Below are 6,799 nucleotides of genomic sequence, written 5' to 3' on the forward strand. Positions count from 1 at the left end.
TGAGGGAAAGAGTAAGGTGCTGGAGGAACTGATGAGCAAGGAGATTGAACTGGGTGTAACAAACAGGTCTAGGATGGTGAAAGGATCACCTCTTCAGTTAAAGAGAATTTGAGGTCTGGGAGCTTATTTAGAGGGTGTGGGACTGGGTCAGGATGGCAGTAAGCCCAGCCTTTAGACTGAAAAGGATTTAGGTCTTTCTCCCTTTACTGCTCCAGGGAGTGAGTGCCATGCCTAGGGTGGGACCAGCAGTGGGAGCACTGGGCAGGGAGGAGAGAGCATGGCTTTCTAGCAACTCGCTCCTGCCTTTGTGAAGGCAAGGATGGAGCTTCCAGGAAAGCAGAGGCTGTGCTCACGGTGGCTGGGTGGTGAACCAGGAAGTGTCAGGAGCTCATGACAAACAACAAATCTAAGGAGAAGGATTCGTTTTTCAAGACTGAAGTAGGCACAGAAAGTGACACGAGGGTGATTTATGTATTTAAGCAAGGTTTTGGCATTTGTGCCCAGCTTTGTGGTTCATTTCCTCATTCACTCAAATGCATAAAGACTGAACAAATGTTTGGTAAACAGGAACCCAAGGTTTCAGCTATGAAAAGCTTTAACTCTCACCCACAGAACTGCTTGCAGCATTGGCTTGGAAATGTTTGTGAGAAGATGATGATTCCTTCTCCCCAGTCTCATGACTGGGGTAGCTGCAGCTGTGACCCCCCCCAACATTGGCTCATGGCTGCACCCCCACCAAGCTGCCAAGGGCTAGAAAGAGAGAAGAGTGAGTGGTGAGGTGGGGCCCTTTGGGTCAGCCTCCATCGGCGCTGGCAGGGGCTAGCTTGGAAACTTGCACAGCTGCTGCCTGGGCTCGATTTGGGCTGTGAATAACTGGAGAGCTTTCTGTCACCAGGGCTGTCAGTTCAGGTATTCGCAAGCACTTTCTTTGGTTTCTTTTTAGTGTGGTTGCTGGACAGGGAGGACAGGATAGAGAGAGGAACCTTTCATACTTCAGCTTCTGCAGCATCCGGCGTTTTCATGAAACCACAAAGGATGTTAAAGAAAAAAGAACAAGTGCTCTGTTTATAGGGATTTAGACTGTCAAAACAAAGAGGGGGCTGTGTTGTTCAGTGATCACTCAGAGTCAAGGAGCCAGAAGACATAGGTTCACAGAAGATGGGCTTCCAGGCTGAAGCCCACCCTCCCCTGGCCACAGTTTGCTGCCCCTCGCTTGTGCCGCCACAAGTGTTGGCAGAGTTGGCTGGCACTTCATAGCCACTGTGCTGACCAGCATTGCTGTGCATATTAAAAAGTTCCTCAGGATGATGAATCTAAATTTCTGCAGTTGCCTGGGAATTTGTCTTGTGCAGGGCTTTTCCACTCAGAGCCCCTTGCAGGACATGTTGAATGCAAAGGAGAAGCGTGCAGCACCCAAACTAGGAATGCATGAGAAAAGGAGTTGGGCAATATGTAGTCCACACACTGACATCTGCTGCCGCACTGGTTGAGAGCAAATGTTTCTTTCCACCTGTGTTCAGTGCAGATTTTTGTGCAAGCACGATAGTAGGAGGTAGCACATAAAAAGGTCTGATGGCAGTAGCAGAGAGGCTTCTGCTCCCAAAGGTAGTCTGGATGTTTTTTATAGGAGCTTTGCACCAGGGCAATGGCAGTGGGAGGAGAAGGATGATGACAGCCTGTGATTCTTAATCTCTTGTTTCTCTCTCCTCAGTGTCCAAGCTGACTGAAATGCAAAATGAAAGCGATTGTGCAGCATAAATCAGATGCTGGAAGTCCTTTGCATGATCTACACCCAGTCACCCAGTGTCACCACCACAGCTCCTGAGCTCCGTGCTGAGGTGGCCAACAGGGTGTGAAGCTGCCCCAGCCCACCACTTCAGATCTTGAAGGAACAAATTGCAAACCAAGAAATGGTCTGCAAACATCCCGAGCCACCCAGTGCTCTTTTGTAGGTATTTGTGGAGAAAGGCATTTTGGAGGGATGCAATATGAATGGCTGCAGTGCCATTGCAGACTGAAAGTCTGTGCAGTCAGTCCTGGTGGTGGCTACAGGAACCTGCCTGCTCCCACGCCCCAGTGGTGGGCATGATTCCCAGAAAAGCAGTGGCAACACAAGAGTAGAGCATGAGAGAGGCACAGCTCTGCACAGCCGTGGGTGCCATGCACCAAGGAGCATCCACACTCTGCCTCCAGCTTGGTGCATGAAAACATTTCCATCTGAATTAAAGTTGCTCTATTTTCCTAGATAAAGAGACTCCTTCCCACTGCCAAAATTCCTGGTTTCTCCTCACTGCTGGAGTGTGGTAACTCTTAGGAGAAAGAGCTGCAGGAGGAGGAATAAATAAATAAGTTCTCACTCATATTATTTAGTCACCCAGTGGCCATTGGATACCTCATTTAAGTGTATTATTAGCAACCCAGACATTTCAAACATAAGCAGCAAGCAAGATGGTGTGTGTGTGTGGGTGTGTGTGTGGGTGTGTGTGTATGTGCGTGAGTGTGTGTGTGCTGCCTCCAGACGCTGCTGGCATGTGTCTGATGCATGGGCTCTGTGCATCCCACTTCTGGGATGCACTTCTGGGATGCACAGAGCCCATGCATCAGACACATGCCAGCAGCGTCTGGAGGCAGCACACACACACTCACACACACCCACACACACAGCAGGGTGTCAGGCAAGAGCCCTCCTTTGCTTTGCAGGAAGGGGGAGCACCCACTTCTGGCATTCCCAAGTGCTCAGCCCCCTTCCAGGGTTCAGTGCCCCAAATCAAAGGGTTGGCCACATGTGGGGCTCTGTTTCAACACAACCATGTCCAAATCATCTCCTATTAACCTGCAAGGAGAATACTGGGCTAAGAACAATTTAGAAGCCTTTGGAAGGGTGAGGGCTGAATCAAATGCTACTGTTTTATTATCCAATTTTCTTTTAACAAGCTGTCCATTCACGGAGTGCCAGTGAAATTTGGATGTCCTATTTTGGGTGCGGAAGAGACTTCACAATATCTAGTACTTATGGAACCTGTGAAAGTTATTTTCTTTTTGGATTTATGTAAAAACATTCCCAGAGTTAAGCATGTGGGAATTTTCTGAGGAAAAGGTGTGGAGATGCAGTCTCAGTAGTCTCCATGGTTTTCATCATCTTGGTAGAGAAAAAAAATCACGTTTTACAAGGGTATTTTTTCCAAAAAAGGCTGGATTAGGAGTCTCCACATTACATAAGGGACTGAAAGCTGAAGATTCAAGCTAATTAAACACATTTTCAGTGTACCATGTTGTCTGTACAGATACTAATTAATCTAATCTAAGACTTTTTGGTCCCTTTGTAGTCAGGTATTCCTGCCAGGTGATTTTAGCCAATCAAACATGAATTCTTTACAGCACTGATTTTGTGAAAAGTTTGAATTTGCTCCTAGAGGTTTCTGTTGACTCTTATGGACAGTCATGCTGATCCACAGTACTTCTTCAGAGCTCTGAGAGTAAACGTCCCAGTGAGTTTTGGAGGTGTATCCCTCACACTTGTGTCACCCATGTGCATGACATGGAAAACACACATAAAGGCAGTATCTTTACCTGAGCCTCCCCTACAGTTAAATTTCTTCATTAAATACCAGATATTCCTGCCCACCAATAGCATATACCAAATCACCAGCTGAAGCAGCATGGGAGGGGTAACTCCAACTTCAGCAGCATCATCTCATACTTGCATGCTAGTGAACCCCACCAAGGTAGCCAATACTTCCAACAGATTAGTTTTCCAGACCTTCCCATAAACATTTTTCATAGCTAAATTTCTGTGGATCACATCTTTAGTGTTATCTTGAAATATATTTTGGTGTCCTTTAAATGTGTTATCACTCAGAGACAACACAAAGTGCCTTCAGACACTAGGCAGAAAGCCAAGACCTGTCCTTGGATGAATGTTTGCAATTCCTCTTGACTCCATGTTATCTGAAGGTCAAGTCAGACCCAGACTGAGATGTTAAGTCAAAGCCAAAGAAGTTTTAGGAGGACAAATGTAGTTATCAATAGTTTCCACTTCCTTTTTTCTGGTGGTGGGGACGTAAAATGTGAGTAAGAGGAGGCAAAGGGAACATCCCAAATGCATCTCGTAGGATTCTATGATCCCTTGGCTTCTAGCTGTTAAGGTGCAAGGTATTTTGATCTTACCTTATAATTTGTGCTGAACTCTTCCATAGCCTTTTTTGCCAACACTGAGTCCAAGAGTGTCTTTGACTGAGTGCATAGGTTTTGTTTTTGCTACTGACTTTTTCTGTTGGGTCCGTCTTTGCTGGGTGACACTCCTGTGCCAGGATAGGGGTGCTTGCAAGAGGCATTCAGCTGGGTGCACCTCCTCCCTCCCAGTTTCAGGAAGGCATATCCAAATGCAATCCTGCATGCAAACACCGGTGAGTCAGCAGTACTAAATGCTGTCTGGTAAACACTGATGCTGTGCTTGGCCAGCATCTTATGGGGCTCGATCCTCTGTATGGAGATTGCAAACTTGAGAGCTGGAGCTGCCCATGGTTCCCCTTGGTGCAAGCCCTGGCAATGTGCCTCTGCCTGGGGTTGTCACAGGGAGAGCCCCCCTGCTTCTGTCCCCATTCATGGTTGGGCTAGCTCCCACACGTCACTGCCATGCCAGCCAGAGAGGGCTTCTCTCACTGGGAAAACACCTCCCTGCCAGTTGTTGGCCTGGGACCACCAGCATGTTCCTCACCGGTCTCGAAGTCATCTCCAAATGGCAATGACTCCTCTGAAGCCCACTAAATGAATTTGCTCTTCACAGAAAACTAGTTAGCATTGGGACCTAGAATATTGGCTTGTGGTTGCTAATAACCTGGGTCAGAACTGAGCAGGTGATTTATTCAGGAAAGGCTTTATATCTGCCTCCTTAAGTGCCTGCCTTACTGCTTTGCCTCTCTCTCTGATCTCTCTTCCGATCCCCTTACTCTCACATTCTGGGTATTTCCAGCTACTTCTGAATGAGGCTTTAATGCAGATAAATATTACTGCAAAGAAGTAATGGCAAAATGCTCTCTGCATCATCTATATGCATTGGTTGGGGAGTGATTTTTCATTTCATACATCATTTGCTATTTCAGCATGTAGCAATCCTGCAAAATACGGAGGAGAATTAAAGAGCCCACCCTTTGTTCTTGCTGTTCCTAGCACTTGCAAGCACAGGCACGGGGTGATTGTTGCACATTTTCTGGCCTGAGAAGCCTGGCCTGGCCTGAGATGCATTTGGATGAGCTCATGTGAAACTTGTCTGGACCCTGTATTAAGACACCCTGCACAACTTTATCCTTGTTTTCTTCCTGTCTTTCTGCCTCTCTCTCTTCTTTTCTGGGCTTTAACACAGCCACGTAGTTTTAATCTCTTCTCATTCCCCAAACCTTCGCTGTATTCTGCATTTTTCAGTGTAATTGGTCCCAGCATATAACACACAACTATAAGCTCTTTCCCCTAACTCCAATAAGAGCTCATACCCAAGTGAAGTAATCTTTCCCACCTGGGCTGCTCCAGTGGTTTCATATCACTTAATTCTCCCTCATGAGTTGAGGACAAGTTCAAGGTAACATCTGCTCAGCTTTATGTTGCTTGTGTTTTTACTGGGGGTCCCTTGGTTCCCATTGTCAAGCAAGTGAAAGGAATGGCTTTGCCAGAGTTCCACATTTTCTGGGAGCATTTCCTGGAAGATAACCAACTCTGCTGGGCTCACCCTGCTATTAGAAGCCCCATTAAAATCAAGGATGTATGTTCGGTGAATTTATTCTTCTGGACCGCTGTGCTTGTTCCACCTTCCTATTTTCCCCTTGAGTTTCTTTGTGAATTCATTTCCTGCCTGCTCTGTCCAGGTTGCTGGTGGCACTGGGCTGTGAGACAGGAGCTGAGCTGCCTTGCCCTTGGCAAGCTGCAGGCTTTGGTGGCCCTGCACCTTGCTGTGGTCCCACAGCTGGCAGTGTTGGCCTGCCAGCCACGCTGCTGAGTCTCATTTCAAGTCTTCTGCTGGAAAGAACTACCAGATTTGCTTTGTGGAGACTGCTCCTCAAAGGCAAAGTACACCCTCACACAATGCTCTGCTGACAATGCCCACAGTCCCTGCAAAAGCTGTGGGCAACAAGGCTCTCCTGCAAAGCATTTCAGAGGCCTGTCGATCCTGGGGATATATCTAAAGGTCATCTCCTCTGCCAAATTGCAAGTGTGGTGGGAACTAAGGGGTGTCTTTCTGAAGATTTGTCCTCCTCATGGACTCACATACCATGCAGAGCTCATTCATCTCTGCAGTGTGCTACTGAATGCCTTGAAGTGAGCCATCATTTCATTTTCGGTGACTTCCTAATGTGTTTGTTCCTTTTTTTCTCCAAGCAACAGCAGAGGCATTGCTGTATTTGGCAAAAGAACAAAGCCTTATTGTTCAAAGCCTGTGCGCTCCAGTATCAGCTGGGACAAACACACCATTGCACTCTTAGACCTCCATCTCAAAAGCCAGCTGGACAAAGAGGGAAAAGGCTCAAAATCACAAGTTAGAAAAGCATTTACCTTTATCTTCTCTCTAAAGGACTCAGTTGAGTACAGTTTTATATCTGTGCTTTCTTTCTGTTAGTAATACCTCTCTAGAAACCCGAAAATAGCATCTCTTTCTCTATTAATTTGTCCCCCTGAGCAGCACAGATTTCTCCTCCTCCAATCATCACAGCTCATCGTGTTGATTTGCTTATGCAACTCTGTTATCAATGAATGTCGGTGTGACTCTGGTCGCACAAAGTGGGCATGTTATCCTTTTCTTTGCCATTGC

General features: G+C 46.8%; 1 long non-coding RNA gene across 1 annotated transcript; it reads left to right on the forward strand.

Annotated features, from left to right (window-relative positions):
* Window positions 1–304: 304 nt before the first annotated feature.
* On the forward strand, window positions 305–2,257 carry LOC137471047 (uncharacterized). The gene is made up of 3 exons (XR_010997372.1): window positions 305–438; window positions 613–909; window positions 1,712–2,257. It is a non-coding gene; the product is annotated as an uncharacterized lncRNA (long non-coding RNA).
* The last annotated feature ends 4,542 nt before the right edge of the window (window positions 2,258–6,799 follow it).

This window comes from Anomalospiza imberbis, chromosome 3, assembly GCF_031753505.1.
Source record: "Anomalospiza imberbis isolate Cuckoo-Finch-1a 21T00152 chromosome 3, ASM3175350v1, whole genome shotgun sequence".
Classification (NCBI taxonomy): domain Eukaryota; kingdom Metazoa; phylum Chordata; class Aves; order Passeriformes; family Viduidae; genus Anomalospiza; species Anomalospiza imberbis.